We start from the raw sequence: 25,768 nt of genomic DNA on the forward strand, positions 1-25,768 counted from the left end.
CAATGATGATCTGAAAGCTAGATGAAGAGGCAGGATTTCCTCCTCACCTGGGCAGTGACTACAGCCAGGGGCAGGGTACCTCGTCTGGGGTAATAGAGAAAGGCATTCCTATCCTGGTTATAACTTGCTTGTAGTTGTTCGTTCGTTCATTCATTCATTCATTCTTCATCTTTTGGGATTGGGGCATATGTGGAGGTGATAGCCTGGAGTTGGGGTTCCAGTTCTCTCCTGATTATGGGGTTTGGTGTGCAGACTGCTTCTATGATCATTTCATTTGTATGTATGTGTGTATGTGCAAACAAAAACAGTATTTTTCACAGGGCACCTCCCTTTGTAAAGACACGTGTGCCAGAGAGTAATTCCTGTGTAGTAGTGTGGGAAATGCCCTCTCTATTTTGTGTATTTGTAATTAACTCCCATTGTGTGTGTGTGTGTATAATAAGCAGTGTTTACTCCTTTTTACTAATGTGAAATACCTAGAAAGATTCTTCCTTAATATGTATATGAGAGTGAGTGGATTATCCAGGACCCTCTGCATACTTCTCCGCCCAACAAAAAGCAATGGTATGTCCCTGGCCATACTGTCCAGGATTCTCCCTTCCTTCCCACCACCCCAATTCTTTGTGTAATTGTAAAATTAAATACCCCAGGATTATAATCATATTTTAGCATGCATATGTTTATCTTAAATGTTGAGGGATTTTCTTGCACACTGTGGAGTTTCCAAGGTTTCTGATTCTCCCTTTTCAGAAAATACCCAAATATCTAATTCCTCAAAAGTCAAATATGTCTTAAAGGACATTATTATTCATCCATAAAGGAAATCTGTCTGTTCTTCCCCCACCTGTTTCTGTGATTTGTTGTACTGTTTTAGTTCATGCTTGAAAAATTGATTTTCAATCTTGGAATTCAATCTTGCAAATTAAACTGGCCCTGCATTATTGCTTCATACAGAACAGTATGTTGCTGTACACTGCTATGTGTGTATTTTGTGAAGTTTCTCAGTTCAGTGTAGCAACATAAAGGAAAAAGAACAGCTTGAAGATCAGCTACTGGCTATATAGCATAATATTTTAAAATGCTTTGTTTTACCCCCATTGTCATTACCAATATTTACTTTAGTGAATATTGGTAATGACATTCTTTTTTGTTGCATCATCTCTTACAAAGCACACTATGTTTAAAAATATGTTTTGTGCTATGTTCTGTGGGATTATAAGGCACTGTGTGATAGTTTAAGCTTCCATGTATAAGTTATATGAAAATGTTATACAATCTTCCTCATAGCCATTAGTGTTAGAATAGCATACATATTGTTGCATAAACTTGTTATTAACTGTAATACACCATAGTTGTAACAATGATATGTCATTTTATTAGATGCTGGACAAGGGGGTGGAGGGGGGAGAAGGAACAATCTGTTCAGCTCTAAACCCCTAAGTTTGCCACAGTGTTCCAGTGGTGGGTATTGATTATATTTAAGATTCTTAAGCTACTGAGCAACATAGAAATTCATTTTAAATACTGACCTAACTTTACTTCTTTGTGCTAAAAAGCTGCAGTTGACTACCTTACATGCTGTTTGTATCCTCAATATTTGAGATATAAGTTGTCAAGAATGACAAAGGTGAATGGCAAGAGTGATTGTTTGCATAAATGAGGGGATGTTTTAAGGCAGATTCATTAATAAGACATAGTCCTCATAAACAACACAAGAGCTAGCTTGAGAGACATAGTCTTTCTCGTGCTTCACATAACATCCTTCTTTTTGTAGCCCAGGCCTCACTCAGGTGAGAGAGACAGTGTTTACTTTCTATGAAACATGGTGATGTGTTACATTGTATCAATGGCACACAGTTTTTCAAACTCTATGAAACTGCATCCCCTTCTAAGCTTAGGAAATTGTCCATGCCTCCCAGTCTGAAACCACACTGGATATATTAATTTGACCCCCACATACTCTCTGCCTAACCTACATAGCTATTGCTTTCCCATTACCTTCAGCAAGGAGATTTGGGGGCGGGGTCTGAGGCTACTGCTCAGCTGAGATGCTTTGAAGTACCATGGCTGAGTGGCTTCCCCTGTCTCCTTTACCTGCAGTTGAATAGGAAAGAAAGTGAGGTGAGCTTTGACCTTGCGCAGCCAAGCACCATGGCGGCGCAGCACCAGACAACTCTTACTCTTCTTCCCAGGATGGAGGAAGGGAAGGGGTTCACCATACAACTGGGGATGATGCTCCGAAGTTGGGAGGAAGGCAGGGGCGTGTCATGCTCACCAGTAGATGGTGCCACAGTTGCTGCTGTGAGCTAGGCAATCAGTATTCCTGCTAACTTTTTTCATCTGTGTGTGGAATGAGTTTTGTTCTGGGCAGTAGTATCAAGGCAGTTTGTGCGGACGTGCATTCAGAATGGGGTCTTCATGATTCAGCCTGAGCGGGATCTAAAACTGACTGAGCGGACATCAGAAAACTTGTGAGTGCACGTACATGTGCCGTACCTTAGAGGGAACACTGTTGGCAAGTGAAATTATGCAAGCCTGACTGATGATGCTGTAGCTTAGTTGTAGAATATATGCTTGGCAATCATGATGCCCACTCGTAATTGTTGTAATTTCCAGTTAAGGGGTCTTACAAGCAGAAGAATGGGGATATAAATGTGTGAGAAGTTTGAGATCTGTGGCTGCCAGTCAGGTTTAAATTGCTGGCCAGTATGAACCATTGGTTCTTACAGCAAATGTGCAGCAATCTTCTGTCCCTGTTTAGATTTTGTTTACAAGAGGAGAGACAAGTATGGACCTTTAGACACAAATGTATATGTGAAAGTCAGCTAGTCTGACCTCCCTGCACAAAGGCATGCATCCTTCATACTCAGTAATTCCTAATTGGCCCATACAATAGAAAGATAGTACACAGTATTACTTATATTGGCTCTGGTTTTGTAATTGTATTGGTGTTTGATCTGGATTATTTTAAGGTGGGATCACTCTCAAGTCAGAGTCTTGTAGTACCTTAAAGAATAACACATTTATTGTAACTTAAGCTTTTGTGGACTACAGCCCACATCAGATGCATGAAGTATTACCCATTGGGTCACATGACAACTGATATTGTCAAGGTTATTGAAAACAATTGTAAGCAGGGCCAAATGGTAATGCAGTTCTGTGTAAAATACATGAAATAAGAATGAAATTGTAAGACTACAATTATCAATTGTAGTAATTGACAACACATTTTCCCCTGGCTATGCTATGTTAATTAACACTTATAGTGAGACAGGAAACTATTGTCTTAGGCTTGATTCAAGCCTAAACAAACCGAATCAAACCTCCTAATAAATTTGAATTCAGCACTTTCATGCTGAAGTCTTCCTTTTGAAGTTTCTTTGTTCAAGAATGATGACCTTCACCATTCTCAATATGAGAGTATCCTGGGATGTTAAAATATTGTCCTATTGATTTCTGAAAGTTGTGATTTCTGTCAATTTCATTCAGTTTTAGATTTCTGTCTTTATTCTTTTGCATAGAGATCAACCTGTTTGTCCTATGTAGACAGCAGAATGACAGAAGATGATGTTATATATATATCTCACTGGGGAGTGAAGGAGCCCCCATAATGATGTTGCCTGAGTGGATGTGGGGACAGAGTTGATGTATGTGTTTATTGCAGGGTCTGGTCCCTGTGCCCATATCTCTGTTATGTGGCTTGCTGTTCCTAGTGAATAGCTGTTTCAGATTGGGCATTGTCTGTAAGAAAGGGCAGGTCTGCCACTCAAGGCCTGAAAGGGATGTGTCATTGTCCACGATGGACTGTATGTCATTCTTGAAATATCTGAATGGTTTTAGCTGGGAACTGTACATGAGTATAAGTGGTGTTCTCTCACTTTTTCTTCTGAGTTTGTCCTATAGTAGGTTATTCCTGAGTCCCAGTTTGGTCTTGGGACATTCAGAAAGTGCAGGATGGTTACTGGCCTGGAACTTAACATGTTTCATCACAGGAACACCAAAGGAAGATCCCAGTCTAAAAATCAGAATGTGTCAGATTTGAACTGTGACAATGGTTTCCTATCTCACTACAGGTGTTAACTAACTTAGCACTGGCAGAAGGACTGTTCTGTTGTCAGTCACTGCTGTTGTGAACTGTCACTGTGCTTATTTCTTGCACTTAAACTTTACATAGCGTTTGTCACAGATAGCATCACTTGCATTTCATAACCATTGGGTCCCATTGCTTACAACCCACCCTCCCATCCTCTGCAATCGGGGCTTGGCAATTCCTAGGTGGCAGCCTGCCATGCTGCTTGGAAACTTAAGTGTGATGCCTGACCCAGGTGATGGACTGACACAATCAAGAAGAATGAGCATGCAGGTCACATCGGTCCATTGCCTGCATGAGGCCTGTCTTGCTTGCTGGTTCCTTCTCTTGGGCATCCCCATCCATGGCCTGCTTGAGCCAGCCAGACGTGACCAGGTGGAGGAGGAGTGAGCAAGCAACGCAGGGAGTCTGCTCCCTTGCCCTTGAAGCAGAAGGCATTGCTGGTGCAAGGGAGGAGGCCCCCTCCTGGAGCAGAGGCCAATCTGGCCCCTAAATTTTGGGGCTGGCTTCTAAAGCTAGAGAAAATGTAAGACTTGCTGTATATCTGATGACTAAGGATAGCATTTCATGCATTTGATGAAGTGGGTTTTGGTCTATGAAGAATTCTGCTTCGATAATGTGTTTAAGGTGCTATGCAATTGTTGTTTATGGCTGCAACAGCCTTTGTATGGCTACCCCTCTGGAAGTTGTCTACATAAAGTGTTCGCCGGTAGGCATCTGGTGGTTTGTTCTGCTTTCTTGGGGTTCATCAATAATTTGTTTGAGGCAATATTGAAACATTTTCTGTTCTAGTGACAAGTAAACAGTTGAGACTGATACGTTCTCGAGCTACGACAACTCTGATGGCTTGATCAATGCTTGATCTACAAAATTGTATGAGTACTGAATTACTATGCACTTAATCTGCCACAGATAGGGCAGATTAGCACACAGATTTAAAACACTCTTGTCTGTAGGAATGCTATTCTTTTTCCCAAAAAGACTTTGTACAAAGCTGCCCTACATTACTAGAATGTTAAAGGATGTAACATGCTCAGAAATTCTAGTTAAGGTTGTCAGCGCAGGTATCTCTTGCCTTTTGATTTTAATAAATCTTTAAACACCATACAGTATTTTCCCGTGGGATCTGTGGCACAAATTTGACAGCTGTTGAACATTATTTTAATTCATTTGTATGTGTCCTGATGTTTCGTTTGTGCCACACCTCACTAATAGATGATTTCCTTTCTTTCTCTTTTCTGTAGTCCTCATTGACATAGTATCTTCGTGCATTACAGATAAAAATACATTTAGCCATGTGGCTTTCTTTTGAATTAAATATTGGTTATATATTATGTACAGCAGAGCTAAGGCGGAAACTGTAACACTTGTGCAAGAGCTCATAGGCACAAACTGAGACTCTTGATACATGCAAGGTTGCAAGCTACTGTCTGTATGACTAAGGGTGAGTTTGCTACCTAGAATGATAGATAATACCTGCCCCTTATGTTTATGCACTTAATCTTCAGCCTTAGCTGTTAATGCAAACAAGTGTGGTGTAGTGGTTAGAGTGCTGGATTAGGACCGGGGAGACCTGAGTTCAAATTCCCATTCAGCCATGAGACTTGCTGGGTGACTCTGGGCTAGTCACTTCTTTCTCAGCCTAACCGACCTTACAGGGTTGTTGTGAAGAAAAGTATATAGTACACTGCTCTGGGCTCCTTGGAGGAAGAGCAGGATGTAAATGTATTATTATTATTTCTTGTTTACACAGTCAGACAGGTGTTATTGACTGGTTTGTTTTATCCAGACACCGAATCCTTCCCAAGGACCTGGGATGGCTGAATTATATTGTCAATTGTTATAGATATCGTTGCAGAATATGGGCTGTTCCCAGTAAAGTTGCTTTTTGTAACTGGCTGATGGTGATTTCTGTGGCCCCTATGGTGTTGAGGTGCTCTTCAAGGTCTTTTGGAACTGCACCCAGGGCGCCAATTACCACTGGGATTATTTTGGTCTTTTTCTGCCACAGCCTTTCAATTTCAATTTGTAGATCTTTTTATTTTGTGATTTTCTTCTATTCTGCTATCCCCTGGTATTGCTATGTCGGTTATTTTGACTTGTTTTTCTTTCTTCTCGACTACAGTTATATCTGGTGTATTGTGTGGCAGATGTTTGTCTGTTTGTAGTCGGAAGTCCCATAATATTTTCACATCTTCATTTACAACAACTTTTTCAATTTGATGGTCCCACCAATTTTTGGCTACAGGTAGCTTGTATTTTTTGCAGATGTTCCAGTGTATCATCCCTGCTACCTTGTCATGCCTTTGTTTGTAGTCAGTCTGTGCGATCTTTTTACAACAGCTGATTAGGTGGTCCACTGTTTCATCTGCTGCTTTACAAAGGCGGCACTTGCTGTTTGTGGTGGATTTTTTGACTTTTGCTCTTATTGCATATGTTCTTAGTGCCTGTTCTTGCGCAGCCAGTATTAAACCCTCTGTTTCTTCCTTCAAGTTGCCATTCTTAAGCCATTGCCAGGTCTTGGTGATGTCTGATTTTCCACTTATATTGTGCAAATATTGACCATGCAGTGGCTTGTTTTTCCATTTTTCTGCTCGGTACTTGACTTGTTCTTGTAGGCCTGCTTTATTTCATTGGTGTTGAATAGTTTCTCATTATTGACCATTTGAAGTGCATCTTCTTCAGTGTCCTTGATATATTCTTCAAGGCCTCTTTTCTCTTCCTCTACTGTTTGATGGACTTGCAGCATTCCTCTTCCACCTGAGCTGCGAGGGAGGTATAGCCTATCGACATCACTGTGAGGGTGCAGAGCATGATTGATGGTCATGATTTTCCTGGTCTTATGATCTAGCGTCTCTAGCTCTGCCTGGGTCCAGTCTATTATTCCTGCAGTGTATCTGATAACAGGTATAGCCCACATGTTTATGGCTTGTATGGACTTGAGGATTTTTCTAACTCTCCTGATGTATTCACTTCCAATTTTTCTTTTAACTTCAGTGTGTGCGATGTTATCAGCCTGGAGAATGCCCAAGTATTTGTAATGTTCTTTCTTTTCCAGGTTCTTGATGTTGCTTCCATTGGGCAGTTCTATTCCTTCTGTTTTTGTTATTTTCCCTCATTATTAATGCAGCACACTTGTCTAATCCAAACTCCATTGCTATATAGTTACTGAATATACGGACAGTGCTTAGCAGTGATTCGATTTCTGACTGGGACTTTCCATGCAACTTCAGATCGTCCATGTACAGCAGATGGTTGATTTGACTTGATGTTTTAGATGTTTGGTATCCGAGGCGTGTTTTGTTTAGTATTTGTGAAAGTGGGGTGATGGCGATTATAAAAAACAGAGGGGATAGTGAGTCCCCTTGGAAAATGCCTCTTCTAATGCTAACCTGTCCAAGTGTCTCGCCATTGATTGTTAACTGTGTACTCCACATGCTCATTGCTTTTTTAATCAATATCTGAATGTTTTTGCTGACACCAGTTGTTTCTAAACATTTTAATATCCATGTGTGAGGCAATGAATCGAAGGCTTTCTTGTAGTCAATCCATGCAACACTTAGATTGGTTTTTCTTCTCTTGCAATTTTCTAAAATCATTTTGTCAATCAGCAGCTGGTCTTTTGTGCCTCTGGTGTTCGGGCAATTTCCTTTCTGTTCAACTGGAAGCTGTTTGTTAGTTAATAAGTGTTGCATGACTTCATCTGCTTTTATTCCAGTTAATAATTTGAACATGGTTGGAAGGCAGGTTATTAGTCTATAATTACTTGGAACTGCACCTTTTGCTGGGTCTTTCATGATGAGATGAGTTTTCCCAGTTGTTAGCCATTGTTCAATATCACCTCCTTGCAAAATGTGATTGAACTGTTTTGATAGTTGTTTATGAAGGCTTGTTAGGTGTTTAAGCCAAAAGCCATGCAGTTCATCGTTGCCTGGAGCAGTCCAATTTTTAATTTTCTTTGCTCTTTCACTTATTAATTCTGATGTTATTATTAGATCTTGCATTTGTTGGTTATATTTTTTGACCTCTTTCATCCAGCCTGCTTTTTTATTATAATCTATTGGATTGTCCCATAATTTCCCCCAGAATTGCACTGTTTCTTCTTTATTTGGTGTTTCTACGTTTTTTGCAGTTTCTCCTTCTATGCTTTGGTAGAAACGTCTCTGATTCGACTGGAATTGGAGATTCTGCCTGTGTTGTGTAGTTCTGGCTTCATATCTGCTAATCTTCTTTGACACTGCTGTTATTTGCTGCTTTATTATTTCCAGGACTTCTCTAATTTTCCTTGAATCTAGGTGGTATTTTTGGATCAGATACTGTTTGGTGTTTTCATTCTTCAGCTTCTTTTCTTTCATATCTTTCAATTTACCAGCATCTGATCTAAGCCTGGAGATTTTATTTTCTAGTCTAATCTTCCATTTAGGTGATGTACTGCTTTCTTTTTTTACAGGTCCATTGATCTTATATCCGAGCTCTTGTGTTGTTGTTGTTGCTGCACTGTACATGAGTTGGTTTGTTTCTGGCAAATTATTGGTTGTTATTTCTGCAAGTGCAGCATTGACATCTTTTAATACCTGAGCAAGTTGTTTTTTGGCAACCGTTTTTAGAGCTGGAAGTCGAACCCTGGTGGTTGCTTGGTTCATGTGCTCAGTTATTTTTTGTATTATCATCATCATCATCATCATCATCATCATATAGTAGTGATCAGAATGTTGGACTAGGACTAAGGACACAAGAGTTCAAATCCCCGTTCAGCCATGAAACTCACTTGGTGACTTTGGGCCATTCAGTTATTTCTCAGCCTAACCTACCTCACAGGGTTGTTGTGAGGATAACCATGTCTACTGCCTTGGGCTTCTTGGAGGAAAAGCAGGATATAAATGTAGTAAATAAACAATACTCTGTACAGTTCCTGCACTCAGTGCAAGCATGTTCTTACATTGAACTGAAATCAGTGACCATGCAAAGGAAATTGGTGCAGACCAGTGTTAATGAAAAGAGCCTGATATGTTACAAACCCCAATTCTTTCTTAGGAGCATAACTTAGAAGTTTCTCTATGTGCTCAGAAACAATCCCATTAAACAAAGTAGCCTTGATACCTGCTCTCGGTTGGTTAGCCCCAAAAGGAGCACCAGGGAAGCAGTCTGTCTTTAAACAAAGTGTTCTTTTCTTTGTACAGTGTACATGTTTTGAGTATATAGAGAAGCTTTGTAAGTTACTCCCCTGAGGAATCACTGAGACTTGAAATGTGTAGGAACTTTTGGTAAACATTTGTTTGTACCATTTTGGATTTCTTCCTGTTCTTTGTCATGCCCTGTGTTCACACTATCATGCTATGTTAATCATTTTATTTTTATTTGAGGCAAATAAAAGCCTTAAAATAGTGTATTTTTTAACCCTTTGGTGCTGTTATGGAGTGCAAGTTCCAAAGAGATTTATGACCCTATTCCAGCCAGGTTCTTTAGATGGATTATTATGAAGTGCTGTTTCAGCAAAACCTCAAAGTATGTTGTTTCACTAGCATTACAGCAACCCTTATACATTATAGATATTTATGCTGGTGCAGATATTTAGAATCGGGTTTCCTTGTAGGGCACAGTCACTCATTTTAGCATATAAGTGCCAACAAGCAGTGCAGGATCAAAAAGTAAAACAAACTCCCCAAATCTTATAATCATTTCAGACTTTGAATCTGGTTGCTGTGCTGTACCTACGGTGCATTCACGTTCCTCTTTTTGTTACAGATTCTGCCCCTTCCTTCAGTCTCCTTGCTTCTGGATTTCTTTAGCTTCTCTATCTTTCTGGGAATGCTGAAGTGAAGCCTCTGACACAGCCTGAGTTAGTATGATGTCTTGTGTTTAGTTGCCAAGAGAATGCTGCACCTTGCAATCCAAGTTCTGTGAGGGAATGGAAAGTTGTCAGTCTGGGTTAAAAACCTCATACAAATATGGGTTGAAAAGAGGGAAGCCAAGGAACAGTGAATTCAGAGACAAGAAGACTGAAGGAAGAATGCAGAGTAGTTGGTGGACTTAAAAAAAAAAGGGCTGGAAAAAAGGTAGAAAGGGAGGTAGAACATGAAAAACAAATTAGATGTCATATTGTTTGACCCTGCATGTGTATGTGTCTTTTAGATGTGAATAGCAGCCTTGGTGGCCCTCAGTTAGGACTGTGATGTGGGAAGAAGGGGTTTTCCCTACAAGAAGGTTTTTTGTTTTTTGTTTTTTTTTTAAATCTCTTGGCTGATACAGTTCCCCCCATGATAGTTTCTTTCCCAGGGCAAATAGCAACTTCTGGGGGATGCAATCTGAACTGGGACTGTAGCTGAGAAAAAGGGTTCAAGTCCTCATCCCCCATTGGATGGTCCTAGTCCAGATCAAAATATGCTGAAGCTATTATTTACATTAAAACAAATATGCAGGAATAAATGACACAACTAATGTTTTGTCTAGTTTGGCCAAGAGGCTTAACAAGATGGGGAAATGAGGAATGAAGGAGCTAAAGCGAGAGGAGGTGCCGAAGACATGGGCGTAGTGCCAGGGACACACATCCCTGGGTCAGGGGGCCCCCAAGCAGGTTGCCCCTGCCCCGTCCCCACCCCTGGCTGAGTGGCGGTGGCTGCTGTGGCTGACAAGCTTCTCTGCTGGCCTCTCTGGACAAACTGTGTGGCTGCTGCCCCTGCTCCTCCACCGCTATTTGTGTTGGCCTGGGTGTGTGTGTGTGTGTGAGTGAGCCGAGTGGCGGCGGCGGGTGCTGTGGCCGGCCAGCTGTCCTACAGCCCACATCACCGCCTGAACTGCGTGCCTGCACGGGCATGCGACATCACGGGAATGCAACTCCATATCCAAACTGCGCAAGCACGCAGTTTGGGCAGCAGGCCAGGGCTGTCAGAGAGGCCAGCTGGCTGGCCACAGCACGTGCCACCACCACTCGGCTCACTCCCCCCCCCCCCGGCCTACACAAATAGTGGTGGCAGGGAGGGGGTGGGGATATTTTGTTGCCCCACCCCTTGCGTCTGATGCCAAGCATAGGGGGGCGTGGCTTAGGGGGCTGGGGGAGCACATAATTTGCATGCAGTGGGGAGGCCCCCTAATAAGACTTTGTCCCCTGGCCCCCAGGGGTCTCGCTACACCCCTGGCTGAAGAAGCATCACCATGCTTAAGAAGGACCTGTTATGGTGGAGGGAGTGTTCTAAAGGCTGGTCAAAGGACAGGATGGATAAAACAAGCAGGACAAATTAGGCAGTGACTTGAAAAGCAGTAATTGGAAGAAACGATGGGCAGTGAGGACATAGAGTTGAAGAAGGTGAAGCCAAGCATTTAGAGCTGGGACCGAACTGGAAACCTGGACAAGGATTTTGCTGTATAAGTAGGAAAGAAGTGGATGGGCAAAGGAGGGAGCCAAGTAGGGAGAGTTTTTCTAGGAATATAATTGTGGCCTCTGCCATCTCTCTTTAAGTGGGCAAGAAGCCGGACAGGAGCTGAATTGCTTTTGGCTGCAGGCTTTTTTGTATATATTAGTTTGTGCAGTTTTAAAGAGGGCTATTGTGATTTTTATTTTTATTTTTGCAGGGGTGGGGGTGAGGAAACAGCCCAGTCCTTGTGTCTATAGTAGGCCAGGCATACTAACTGGGGTTTGTGTTATAGATAATCAACCATTTCTAAAGCTGCTGTGCACAGCGTAATGTTATAACTCAAATTTTGTTATGCTCAGGGAAAATCTACTGTATTCTAACAGGATAAACTGTATAACAATATGTATAAAAATGCAGCTTCAGGTGATCTCTATTTGAATATGTAACTAAAACTTGACTATATATGATACATAGAGCAGTAGATTAAACACCTTTTGACACAAAATAACAATATTGTAAGCTGAAACTAGTATTCGTGTATGGTTTAGGAGGGGAGGGGCATGTTGAAAGCACTGTGGGTATAACCTACATGATACCCATACAGAACCTCTATTGACTGAGTGATTCAGGGACTTGTGGGTACTGCACAGACAGCATAGCCTGCTTGAGGGGAGGATCAGCTCTGTACCACATCATAATTTATTTTCTCCTGGATTGCTTTCTGCCCTTTCAGGATTTTTTTCCCCCCAATGTACTAGGCTTTAGCAAAATCTAACATGCCTTTTTTGGGTTTGGTTTCCCCAGGATGGTATTTATTAAAATATAAATATTGATAGCCTGCTCTTTCCTTAACAATGGTCAAAGCAATTTACAATTCTAGAATAAGTAATCACATACTAAACACTGCAGCAGCAAAACAGCAATATGTATGATTAAACAAAGCCCTGAGAGGACAAAATGCTTTTCACCAGGTGCATAAATGACTGTCATGTAGGCATCAGGCAGACATCATCACAGAGGGTGTTCTAAAGCTTTGGTGTTTCTCCAGTAAAGATCTTGTCTCCCAGTTGCTAGTGCCCAACCTCCAAAGGTAGGGATCCCCATTGCAGGGCCTTCAGTGATGATCTAAGTGGATGGGCAGGTTCATACCAGAGAATGTTTAAATTTCAGTGAGCTTTGTTAATCTTTCTTCTTCCTTTCTCTTTCTTCTTCCTTTCTAGTTGCTCTTTTGCCATTAGGGCAGTCCACACAACCATGCACTGGGTAGGAGATGGGTTCTATCTGACTGCATGCCCTCTTGCATTTGTGTGTTAGGGGAAGGGGAGGGGAAACCCAGGTTAGAGGTGGGGAGCTTGATCATCTGTCAGGCCTCAGCTGGGTAGAGTGAGTGTGCCTCATCTCCAGCTTCTGAATGAAGAAGATGGAAAAATCACCCTGCCCAGTGGAGGCTTGGCAGGCAAACTCCCCACCTCAGGCCTTGTGTCTTATCTAACATACAATCACAAAATAGGAGCATACGCAGTTCCTGAAACTGGATAGAACTTGTCTTCTACCCAGTTTATGGTCGTAGTAAACTGCTCTATTATGAGAGACAAATGTGCATTTTGAAAGATGTACCATGCAACAGGGAACCAGGGCCTCTCCCAGAGCTTTTCCATATGGCGATTGAATGAAGCTTCACTATGCTTAGGTTGGGGTTGGGGGCGAGTTCATACGAGGGAACCATATGCAGCTACATTAGCGTGGTGACAGAAGGTGCCGTTTATGCAGCCAATGCCATTATTCAGCTGCGCTCCTGATGATTCACAGTTACTACACATTATATGCACCCTTAAAAAGTAGCACTTTGGTGCAGTGCTCACAATGGTTTAACTTTAGGCACTTCCTGCTACAGTAAAGTTGCCCGTCTGGGAAAGCTCAAGGTATTGTAAAAGAGTTCTGAAAGTTGTGTACAGTATTGAAGTGAAACACCCTTCCTTCCTACAGAAGATGAGCTAAGGATGTCATATGCAAAGTGGCCTTTCATTTTCTGACAGAAATTTTGTGGAATCCAAGTAAGGAAATGGTCATCAAAAGAAAATAAATAAGAATGCTGGATGAAGCTAGACACTAGCTTTAGCTGAGCCCTCAAATACAACACCACGTGTTGTATGGCACAATCCTGTGCAAATTTATTCAGAAGTAAGCCCCACTCTGCTCAGTGGAACTTATTCCCAGACATATGCACATAGGATTGCAGCCTCAGTTTGGTAGAATGAGCTCAACCAAGCAGCAGGAACTGGGCATTAAACATCACAATAACAATAACCACATCAACATCGAATGATACTTACTTTGTGCTTAGAATCAACTGCTTTATAGACTCTATCTCAGAGTATACACAACAGCCCTGCGTAAGGGGTCAGTATTATTGTGTCCATATTATAAATGGAAAGGACGACAACTGGCAGACAGACCAAGTTCAAATGATCCAGCAAACTATGGCTTACTGAACTGTGAAGGAGCAATGAGCTCCCATGCCCTTTCCTCCCCTCAAAGCAGATGTTGAAACAAATAGTTGTGCTTATAAGACATGAGACAAATGTCTCATGAACTTTTCAGAGATTCAGTTCTTTTCAAGTTCTTTAAAATTTTAAGGTTTTAATTTGTAGGTGATTTTAAAATTGTTAAATTGTTTTAAGTTTTTGTATATATTTTAACTTGTTTTATGCTATTGTTAACCGCCCAGAGACTGAAGTTTGGGGTGGTGTACAAATCTGATAAATAAACAAATAAAATAATAAATGTTAAATATCAATTACTTGAGAGCTTATCCCCACTAACTGGTCAAAGGGGCATCCTTTAAAGTGGTGGATCTCTTATATTTAGCAGGTGGAGAGCAATTGTGCCTATCTAACCCTATAGGGGTGTGCAAGATTCGGAGGCCCCCTGGACCGGCACAGGGGGGCCTGTCGCTTTAGGCGGGGGTGGTGGTGGTGGTGGTAGTACTTACCCCCCCCCGCCGCTCTTCCCCCTCCGGCGCTGTTCCGATCAAGGAATCTTCTTGGGGCGGCAGAGTTCCTCTCTGCTGCCCCTGTCGTCTTAAAATGCCTCCAATGCTGCCCCCATTGTTCCTAAAGCCCACAGACGAGCGCTAGCAGCGCGCATGCGCCCTGCGCGCCGTGCGCTCGTCTCTGACGCTGCCGTGCGCGCGCCGTGAATTCCCAGCTATAACTAGGCTGGTAAGGGTTAAACCCTAGTGCACTCCAGTGGTGGGTGGTGTTTATCTTGTGTTTAATTCTTGGGAAGGGAACCATTTATTATTATTTTGCTATGTAAACCACTATGAGAACTTTTTTGGTGAAAAGTAGTATATAAGTATTCTAAATTAATAATACTAGTAGTAATATGCCTCTGCTGTAATTGCTTCTGCCACCATGTTTCCAGTGTCACAGCAACCAACATAGGCATTGATGAAATGTCAAAGGTACTAGACTAAACCACAGCTGAGATGCCCAAATACATAATGGTGATGCGGCTCTTTCAGAAACTGGAAAATATTAGTTATATAGGTTCTGACCTAGTAAAGCCCTTACCAGCCTAGTTCCTGGGTATCTGAATATCCACCATCTCTGTTCTAAGTAATTGCAGTGTGTTCTGGTCTGCAGTGGAACAATTACGTACGAAGGTGTATTAATTTAAATTTTCTAGAAACTAGAAATGACTTGAAATCATTCAAACACAGACATGGTGGCTTATGATGGCGTGTGTGTGTGTGTGTGTGTGTGTGTGTGTGTGTGTGTGTGTGTGTGTGAGACATGGAGTGGGTCTACCTTAGGATGCTGAACAACTCTCCCGGTGTGATTTAGATACTGAACATTCATACAGCCATTTAAATGTTCAGAGTACATAAATTATAGTGTTACTCTTCCAACAACCCTGGTTCATTATTAATATTCCTCCATTGCAGGGGTGGGAAAGAGCTGAGGCTGAGATATTTTAGCTTGCGATGGCACACTTCACCTTTAAGGCCAGCTAGTGAGTTCACAGCAGACTTTTTAAACTGGGGAGTTCCTGATTCATAGCTCAGCCTGTCAGTTACTGTCCACCAGTCTCTCAAGAGGCTCCTTTGTGAGGTTTCATAGACAGGTAGGAAGGCAGATCAAGCCAGAGGCAAGAGAGGAAGCAGGCCACCCTAGTGATGTAGCCATGCTGCTGGGCAAGGCTTGCTTGGAAAGTGAAATGTTTGCGCTAAGCTCTTGCACTAAGCTGTTAGCCGTCACTCCTGCCTGCTGTGGAGCAAAATTAGAGTCCTACTGGCGTCATCAGGCAGGGGCAGTGAGTCAGTTTGTGGACAAGGAGAAAGTTACAGAGGATATATCCAGTTGTGGTGTCTAGAGTGTTTAAACACAGGTTCTTGGCATGGACTTGATTGTAAGGGACCAGTGGTTCATAGGAATTGTGTGTGTGAGGAAAAATTAGTATTTTAAAAATCACTACAAATAATTTAATTGCACTTGTTTAGAAGTTATGGCAAATTCTATGTTGTCTGTCCATGATTCTGGCAGAGGTAAGAAAGGGAGCAGGGTGGGGTGAATCTGGTGGGAGGGCATCCAAGAGCAACCGATTCATCTCCAAAAGGTAAAGCAATAGACGTTTCTAAAGCATGAATGGTGAAGTCAGTGCTGCTTTATTAATTCAAGTATCTGACTAGTGACTATCTGCAGATACGCTTTGGGCTATAAAACAACTAGCATGAGAGGCAGCAGGCTCCACCTCTGACTTGCGTCCAATCCTTAGAAGGTCTGTCTGTGCAGGGGCTCCCTTGCAGTCATTCTAATGAGGACAGGGATACAGCCTGCCCCGTGATGCTGCTCTATGCATTCATTGGACATGAATGGGTTCTGCGCGGCCGCGTACAAGATCCGTAGGACCCTGACTACCAGCCCATAACCTGTGATTTTAACTACTGACCAATTTATTCTAACATGTCTTTTTAAATACTTTTTCTATCTTCATTGCTTTTAACTTACAGTTATGTATGTACTTAGATATTTAACTATGTTTTACCTTCTTTCTAATAGTCATCACATTAGAGTTGTATTTCCCTATAGACCAATTTTTATATAGATTGCACTAAATTGCTTATATTAGTTAGTTGTTTTATCAGTCTTATCAGCTGTCTTCCCTTATTGTTTAGCTATCCCGCTCTTACCCTTTAGTATATCTTATAGCTTATTTTAAATATTTTATACTTTTTATACATTTTTATATTCATTGATAGTAGTATGCATTTACCTATGCTCATCATTAACCGTAATAAAGTTGCTTGATTGATACATGAATGGGCACCTGGAAGGGCCTTAGGTGTTGTATGTCCTCACCGGCCCAGCACACTTAATTTAAACACCTCGAGATCTCCTCTTGTACTGCATTCAGTTTGCTTTAGCAAATCTGGATCTAAACTCTGATGCTGGAATTTCTTGCAGTAGACCATAAGCAGCATACCCTCCAATGTAGTAGAGAGTATGTTACTGTTCTTTATACAATAAAAATAACCTATAAGTAAAAAAAAACACCCTTAATATTTGCTCACCAGTTCCAGGAATGGTTGCTAATTGCAGGGTGTTTGGGATGTGTGTGCTGTTGTTCTGCACATTTACTGGTTCATATCTAGCTGTTCAAACCTAAATGCAATTCCATCTCTTTTTCTGTTTTGCTGAGATAGTAAAGTTGAGCTAAATCATATAGCAGTAAGGGAATATTTCGTGCTGTGTCTTCATATTTGAAGGCCACAAACGACACCAAAAATCAGGATCATAACTTATGTATCGTGAACGCTTTGATTTTAATCCCTTTGACTTTTATCTCAAGTGTTGACTCTTGCTACTATAAATAGAATTTAAACTATTGTGAAAAGAGTTTCATGCTGCTATAAAATGGGGATTTGATTTGACTTTGTTTTACTATACTGAGGACTTTGTTGTTGGCTTAACACAGACCTTCTATTATTTCCATATTTGTTCTAAGTTAATTCTCTTTTAGACATGCAGAAAAACTGCTGCTTTAGGAGGTTTTGATAGCCTTTCTCTTTGATCCATAATCAAGGAAGCTTTGAAGATTTTTTATTTTATTTTATATTTTGCCTTAGGGTTTCCTCAGAATTGTTTTATAAGGCTATCTTTGTACTTGTCTGGCATATTAATGCATATGTTATTTCTTTCCAATATATGGCTTGAAGAGAGACCACCATTCTTATTTTACAATTATTGAAATGTTTTGATGGCTCTAGATAATACATCTCTTGACATATATGGAACATGTGCTTCTAATGTTGTCATCTGTATGTGTATTCCCAGTCCTAACTAGGAAAAGACATGAATTCCAGAAAATAATCAGATTTATCCCTTTTCTTTTTATGATTTTGCTGAGGTTTTATAGGTATGGCTCTCTTTAGAACAGACATCCACAGTCATTGTCATAGGGTATTTCCAGATGGTGGTTGACTCTAACATGACTGCTGATTCTTCTGGGTGATTCTGTAGGAGAGAGTGTTCAGCATTGCAAAGCTTGATTGTGTGATCTACCTGCCAGTCCATGAAACACCAATGCCTTTTCATTATTACATTTTTTTTCTGACTTGATCGTGGAAGGGGAAAATTTTGCATGAGGAGGAGAAGGTGTAGATGGACCATAGCTCGACCTGTAGAGGACTGGTTAGCTGTCTAGGTGGTAATGTATGGACACGTTGGCTCCCAAAGATACACCCCTGCATGCACCCTCACTCCTGCATCTGAACTTATTTTTCTTCTGGTTCTCTTGTAGCCATCTCTTCCCCTTTATTTAACTGAGGCCAGTTGATAAATATTATGATTGGTCCCCCCCCCCCAGTTGTGCTCTTCTTTAGGGAAGTTGGCTTTCTTCTTCTCCCCACCGCTCCTTCCAAATGATTGCTGCTGCCTTGATTCAGTGTTGCAACCAGGAGAAATTCTTTCTAAGTAGAACATCAAAAGGGCATTGCAAACATAGTTTCTTTTTTACTCTTCAAGATCACAGCCATTTAAATGTCCAAAAGCTAAAGTTCAAAATCAGGGGTATATCTAGGGTGGGGCAGGCAGGGCACATGCCCTGGGAGCCACTCTAAGGGGGCACAATTTTTTAAAATTATTTTTAAAAAATGGCCACCGTAAACAAAATGGCCACCACGCATGCTCAAATGGCCTCTGTGAGGCCCTAGGCCATGCCAGGCCTCGCAGAGGCTATTTGAGCATGCGTGGTGGCTATCTTGTTTTTTGTGGCCATTTAAAAAAATAAAAAAATAAATGGCCACTTCACATGCTCAAATGGTCCCTGCAAGGCCCTAGAGGCCAGTGTGGGGAGGGCGAACCTTTGCAGGACCCCACCCAACCAGCCTTTAGGAAGCCCCCTGAAGGGGCTACAGGTAAATTTATTTTTTTAGAAAAAATAATATATAAGTCAGAGTATACATATTTAGTTTGGCACTATGTACAGAGAATCAGGGCTTATGAATACTGAGCTGAAGCTTATGAGCTAGAATTGGATTCATTTGCTCTTACTTTGCTTCTTGTGATAAGTGAGTTAAATGTGATGTCTTAATAATATAGCTATTAATGATGAGTTTGTCTTTGAATCAGTGTGAAATCCTTGGTATTAAGGCCCATTGGGAGCTTCTTGCTCTCTTTGTCTAATTTTAACTGTCTTTCTGAAATACTAGAATATATTCCAAGCAGTGGCACAGTTTTCTCTGCATATCCTTTAATTATTTTCAGAGTATCTGGGAAAAGTCAAATTCTCCATTTATTTTAAAAACGTATGTAATAGTGATACTACAATGCATAGTAGAGAATTAGACAGGCACTTCTGTTTAGTTTTCCAAGTACAGCTCCACATAGTATTTGGGTATTTCATGAGCCCCAGCATACTGAAATTTGTAGTTTTCCAGCATTTTTTGGTCTGGCTACATCCACTGCTAAATAGTTTTTGAAATATTAAAAGATTAATGAGCTTGACTTGTATTTTTGAGCTGATATTATGGTAAAGTTATCTGAAAGATGGGTGTCAGATGCTTGGACAGGGGGCGCAATTTCACTGTTTGCCCTAGGTGCTATTTTCTCTAGCTACGCCTCTGTTCAGAATTTCAAGGTGTGCCTGTACAAAAATCCTCAAATCTATGTACCTGAAACGTGATTAGTATAGTGGCCTCACAGGGGTCTACCATGCATCCAGTTGTCATCCTATTTGGACAAGAAACAAACTGGCTATAGGTCTTTTAATGATTTTCCATTATGGTCTATAGCTGTAAGCAGTATTTGTGCTATATATCTTTCTTCTGCACCCTTCCTCCAGCTGAAAAAGTGCAAGAGCATAAATATAACATCAAACAAGAAGTTCTGGTAAGAACTAATCTGCCTACTTTCTTTTACTTTCCTTAATTGATAATTGCCACTTCTGCCTCAAACATTCACGCATCTACCAACTTGAATTGGGGTGGATGACATAATCACAAACACTGTTGTTGCGGTTTCCTCACGTGTCCTTTCAACTTCCCTAAATTTGGTCCAAATCAGTTCCCTCTGGCTCCTCCAAACATTCAAGCATTTGCCGTTTTGAATTGGGGTGGAAGACATAATCACAAACTGCATCGTTGAGGTGTCCCTACAACAGTACCAAATTTGATTAGTATTGGTCCAGGCATTGCGAAGTTGATCAAGGCTTGGACACACACACACACACACACACACACACACACACACACACACACACAAACGGTATCTCATAAGCTTACTTTTCTTAAGGAAAGCAGGCTAAAATTAAGAAGGAGGAAACTGAGGCATATCAGCAGAATAGATACATTTTTACTTAGAAGTAAGTCCCACTAGGTTCAATGGGACTTCATTCATTCTAGGAGAGTATGCATAGGATTGCAGCAGTCATTTCAGATGGTGAGGCAGGAGGAACAGGAAACAAATCAATGTAAATTCAGGAAGCGGTTTATTAGGTGGTATTTTCAGCAAGTGATTTATTAAGAGAACAAGGAGACACTGAAAACCACATTCAAACATTGTTTGTTCTATTCCAAGCTCCACTGGAGCCTTGGCAGAAGTGGAGTGGGGGGAATGCTGCAGAAGTTCTGTAAGTCGGAAGTGTGTTCAACCAGAAGTGCACAACAAGAAAACATAAACTAAAAAAAAAAAAAAAAAAACCTCGGTGGGAGGGATCAAAGTGCATTATGTTTCCCAACACTCTGTCCCTAATGCAGAGAGAAAATAGTTGGATGAGCAAGCACAAGACCTAGTAGTGATGACTCCCCATGCAATTCCTTGTGCAAGTCCATAGAAACTAGTTTGAAAAGCACTCCATCTGGATATACTCCTAGTGATCCTTTCTAAATTAAGCAGTGGGGGCAGGGATAAAGCATCCTGGATAACATCCCTAAGGGGACAATTACCACAAAATAATTAGTTCTCAGCAGCTGGCTAGGTTCACACTTGTCCCATATAGGTAGGCCTCCTAAGGAACAGGGATCCTGTGAACTTTCCATATGCTTAAATGAACCTGAATTGGTGATCACAGGAAACAAAAGGCGTCTGGAAGACAGGAAATGCTCCCACTGGCCCCAGGGCCATCAACTAACACACCATCACGTCTCCACCTGCCTGCTTTGCTCTTATGGGGAAGAGTGAAGAGTGAATTGGATGTTGCCCTGCCTTATGCTCTTGTATGTACATCCATACAAGGGGACAGGCACCATGCTTGTATGGAATGAGAGTGAACTAGACCCTTCCTCTCACCATGCAGCTGACATATTCTATGAGCTGGTGCTTTGTGCAAGAAGGTGATTGAGTCCAATCCTGGTTTACATGACCCCTGCCCCCCAAAGGTGGATAAACATCCAAACTTAGTGTGTATATGTGATGAGGAATCGATGTTGATTGGGCTGCACAAAATGTTACCTGCAATCTCAGGTTGAGGGGACTGAACCCACTCCTGTAACCCATAAGGAGCACACCACAATCACAAGACCTAATTGGTATCTGAACTATTAGATTCATTGTTTGTTTATCATCCAGGCAGGAAGCTTAAAGCAGGTTACATTCTAAAATATATATACAAAAAATAGAAACAACCACCACCTCCTAATAAAATCTTTTTTTTTTTTAAGCCCACTAGATTTGAGAAAGAATTTCTGGAAATCTTGGAGCCAAGAAAAAAACCTGGAAAGAAATCTGAAATATACAGTATGGACAGAGTTGTCGAATCTAAACCCTTTTAATACTTCAGGAATATGAAACTCACTGTATATTATCAGGAGTTGGAACATAAACCAATAGTGGCCAGCAGCCAAATTAACACTGTGTGCACAGAATAATGTTTTGTGGAAAGGGTCATTTTTAGTGATCCCCTCCTTTCCTCTGCAGCCATTTAGAGCTCTTGAAAATATGTCCCCGAGAGTCCTACAAGGTTCAGGGACATGATTTTGAGAGGTGCAGAAGGATGGAGGGATTGGCAAAAATGGCTCCTCGTCTGTGGTGTGCAGAAAACATTCTGGATGTTGGTCACTGTTTGGGGTACTTATGAAGTAAAAAAGTATTATTTTTCTTGTTCAAATAATAATTACAAATGAACCATGTATTAGAGGTGAAGCTCTAAGTTGCTGCCCACTAAGATATGTTGAACATAACTTTTTGTTGTCAATGAGGGATGATCATTCCACTGATCATTCTGAAAGAGAAAATGTTTCACTGGAAGTTTTTTATTCTCAAAACTCCATTTTGACCAAGTTTTCAGTTCAGATAAAATGGAAACATTTTCATCTCCATTCCTATTTTTCCTCTACTTCATATTCCTTAATATAAATATATATTGCCCTATCTGCTATAGGTTCTTATACAAGTTGGGTAAGCATGTGTGCTAATATGGTCCACTGAAATCTGTGGGAATTATGCTAGTGAGACTGAATACACCAAAGGGATTATTTACCTCTCGGGTTTTAGAGGAAAATAAGTAAACTTGGAGCTTCAATGTTTAGAAGCTTTGGTCGGTCTGATGGATGTTCTCCAATGGGGAACTGACAGAGGGAGTGTGACTTGGTTGGTCTTTTTGGATCTCTTGGTGGCTTTTGATACTATGAGCCATAATATCCTTCTGGGCCATCTGAGAGTGTTGGGAGTGGGAGGCACTGCTTTGCAGTGGTTCTGTTCCCACCTCTCGGGCAGATTCCAGATGGTATCATTGGAGACTGTTGCTCTTCAAAATTTATATGCCCCCCCACCCGGGCTCCATACTGTCTCCAATGCTTTTTAACATCTACATTAAACCACTGGAGAGATCATCGGGAGATTTGGTGCAGGGTGTTATCAGTATGCTGATGGCACCCAAATCTATTTCTCCATGTCCACATCATCAGGAGAAGGCATAAATGCCTGCCTGGAGACGGTGATGGGCTGGATGAGGATGAACAAACTGAGACTGAATCAAAATAAGACAGAGGTTCTTATTGTGCAGGATTGGAACTCAGGAGACAGTTTTGATCTGCCTGTTCTGGATGGGGTCACACTTCCCCAAAAGGAACAGGTAAACAGTCCAGGGGTGCTTCTGTATCCAAACTTCTCCCTGGTGTTTCAGGTTGGGGAAGTGGCAAGAGGTGCTTTCCATAAGCTCTGGCTGATACGCTAGCTGCATCTTTTCTTGAGATAAACAATCTCAGAATAGTGGTACATATGCTGGTAACCTCCAGACTAGTGCAATGTGCTCTATGTGGGGCTGCTTTGTATGTTGTCCGGAAACTGAATTTGGTACAGATTGTGGCGGCCAGGTTGGTCTCTGGGTCATCTTGAAGAGACCATATTATTCCTATATTAAAAGAACTACTTTAGCTACTGATAGGTTTCTGGGCAAAATACAAAGTGCAGGTTATAACCTATAAAGCCCTAAACAGCTTAGGCCCAGGGTATTTAAGAGAACATGTTCTTCACTATGAGCCCCATCGCCCATTGAGATAATCCAGAGAGGTTTGTCTGCAGTTGCCATCAGCAGCACAGGGATGGGCCTTCTCGGTTGCCACCCCGAGACTCTGGAATGTGTTCCCTGCTGAAGCACAAGCCTCCCCATCTCTGACAACTTAAAAAAAAGTCTTTAAGGACACATTTCTTCACCCAAGCTTTTTAACTGTAAACCTCCCAGAGATGGAAGTTTGGGGTGGGTACAAATATAATAGATATTTGTTGGTGTTCCCCAAATGTGTAGACCTTACCAGTGTTTTCTGTGCCACACCATCTTGTATCAAGAACTTGTCCTGGTATAACAAAATCACCAGAGGTGACAGTTTGCTAAGCCACTCTGTAGGCTATTTTGAATGATTGATCCTAATAAGCCTATTTCTGTAATACATTATACTGTGAAAAGGTTGGGGGAAATTTAAAGGGTTAAAGAGCGTAACTGTACTGATGATACAAATCTAATATACTTAAGATTTTTATTCTTGCTTGAAAACTTACATGAGTCGTTTATAGCTGTACATTTGTGGCTATTATACTAGTTGTAACATGCATCTGCTTAAACAGTAGGCCTGTGATTTCGGGTGCTGTATCTTGTTTCACGTCCTGTAATACTGATTTATTCCCTATGACATTAATCGTCTCATAGCAAGCAATGGAATAACTTGCAGATGCCCTTCCTCTCCTCATTTATGAAGATAAATGTCATAACATGATGGCTGATCTTTGTTATGACACTAACCATTATACATTTAATAAACGTGGCAAAATACCACTGACAGCTAGAAAAAGCATCCGTGTATGTGTGGAGCATTCTCGCAGCTCATGCCTCTAGTTCAGAACCCCGACTTGTCATATTTAGTTTCTGAACATTTTAGGTAATACATTTGGTCTGCATCAGCAAACAAAAATAATTGCCTGGTGATACAATGTCACAATTCTATTACTTAATGGCCAATAGTTCAACATTGTTGTGCCTCGAGGGCTGCAGAACTAGTGAGAGAGCCTATAGGAGAAAACGGCAGCTGAGACATCAGAAGGCGAGACTTCCATCGTGAGAGAAATGTGGCCAGCCTCGGCTCAACACATCTGGCTGGGGATAAAACCCAGATGTCCGTCTCATGATGCGAAACTAGCAGGACTGCAGCTAGCTCTACAAGGCATGCGCAATTTTTACAGCCCCTTGTTATGAGTGTACACAGCACTTGGAAGGGTGTGTTCATGTGGGGGGGGGGGTGGGTGGAAGATGAAGGCATCATGGCTACTTGTGGAGAGAGCTGGCCAAAGACAAAACCTTGTCTAGCTTAAGGTGCCCAGAGAATGTGTGGAGCACGCAGAAGGGAATAATTGGGACCTTATTTCCCTGTGATCTGAGGGCTCAGGAACTTCACAGTACCAGCAGTTGACAAGTCCACATCAAGGACATTGTCACAACTTTTAGCGATTATATGCTCTGAAGAGCTAAGTTTGAAGTAACTTCATATTTGAGGGAGTAGATATTGCAAAATGGAGCAGCACCTTCTCTGAAGTCACAGGCAGAGATTTCATTTCTTTGCAAGCAGATGTTCTTATTTTCTGTTCATGGTCCCCAAATATAATAATGCAGATGGGAATGGAACATAAATCTTTTTGGATCAACAGTGGGAAGGGAGAAGTTATCATTTTCTTCTTCCTTGTTTCAGTTTCCTTGCTCTTTTCATATGTGACTTTATATTTTCATATAGGCAACACCAGATATGAGTGTTTCTGAAATGTTCACATTGCATTCTAGCAGTACCTGCCTTGATCATAACACAGAACTTGTCATGTTTTGTGAATTAAATGAGTAACTCTAATCCAGAAAAGCTGTTTAAACACAAGAGCCTACAGTAAGACTTTATTTGGTATTAGTTTGAAGGACAAACATTTTAGAATTCCAAATTTGTGGCTTTATATTTTCACATCTGACATATTAAGAATGGGATCCTAAAAACTCTTATTTGGAAGTAAGTTGCACCGAAACAGTTTAGCTTTGTTTAAAGCAAATAGCAGGGATCTAAAGACATATTTAAGGTGCACCCAAGTCCAATTCTTCTTTGGACCACATGGAAACAGTTGCTCAGTTCTTTGGTTCCAGGGCGCTTTCCAGACTAGACCCTGCAATGGGGTCAGGATGCATCTCGGAAGTGTGCTTCCACACTTCCTGTGTCCTGACACCGTAGTCCCTATGGGGACAGCAGGTGCTGTTCAGATTTCAAATGCCTTGTTTCAAATGTATTCGCTGCGAAATGGAGCTACGACACCATACATCCGGCATGGAAAAGCTGCTGTTTTGTCGGATTGTTAATTGC

General features: G+C 41.3%; 1 protein-coding gene across 5 annotated transcripts in view; it reads left to right on the plus strand.

Moving 5' to 3' along the window:
• The window catches only part of ASXL3 (ASXL transcriptional regulator 3), a 146,059-nt gene that overhangs the window by 978 nt on the left and 119,313 nt on the right, over nt 1-25,768 (plus strand). The window contains exon 1 of one of the 5 annotated variants that reach the window (XM_053248190.1): nt 17-89. The exons of the other annotated variants lie outside the window; for them this stretch is intronic. The gene's annotated coding sequence lies outside the window, so the exon portion shown is untranslated. Of the gene's footprint in view, nt 1-16; nt 90-25,768 lie in introns of those variants that run through there. 5 annotated transcript variants of the gene reach the window in all.

This window comes from Hemicordylus capensis, chromosome 4, assembly GCF_027244095.1.
Source record: "Hemicordylus capensis ecotype Gifberg chromosome 4, rHemCap1.1.pri, whole genome shotgun sequence".
In the NCBI taxonomy this organism is placed as follows: domain Eukaryota; kingdom Metazoa; phylum Chordata; class Lepidosauria; order Squamata; family Cordylidae; genus Hemicordylus; species Hemicordylus capensis.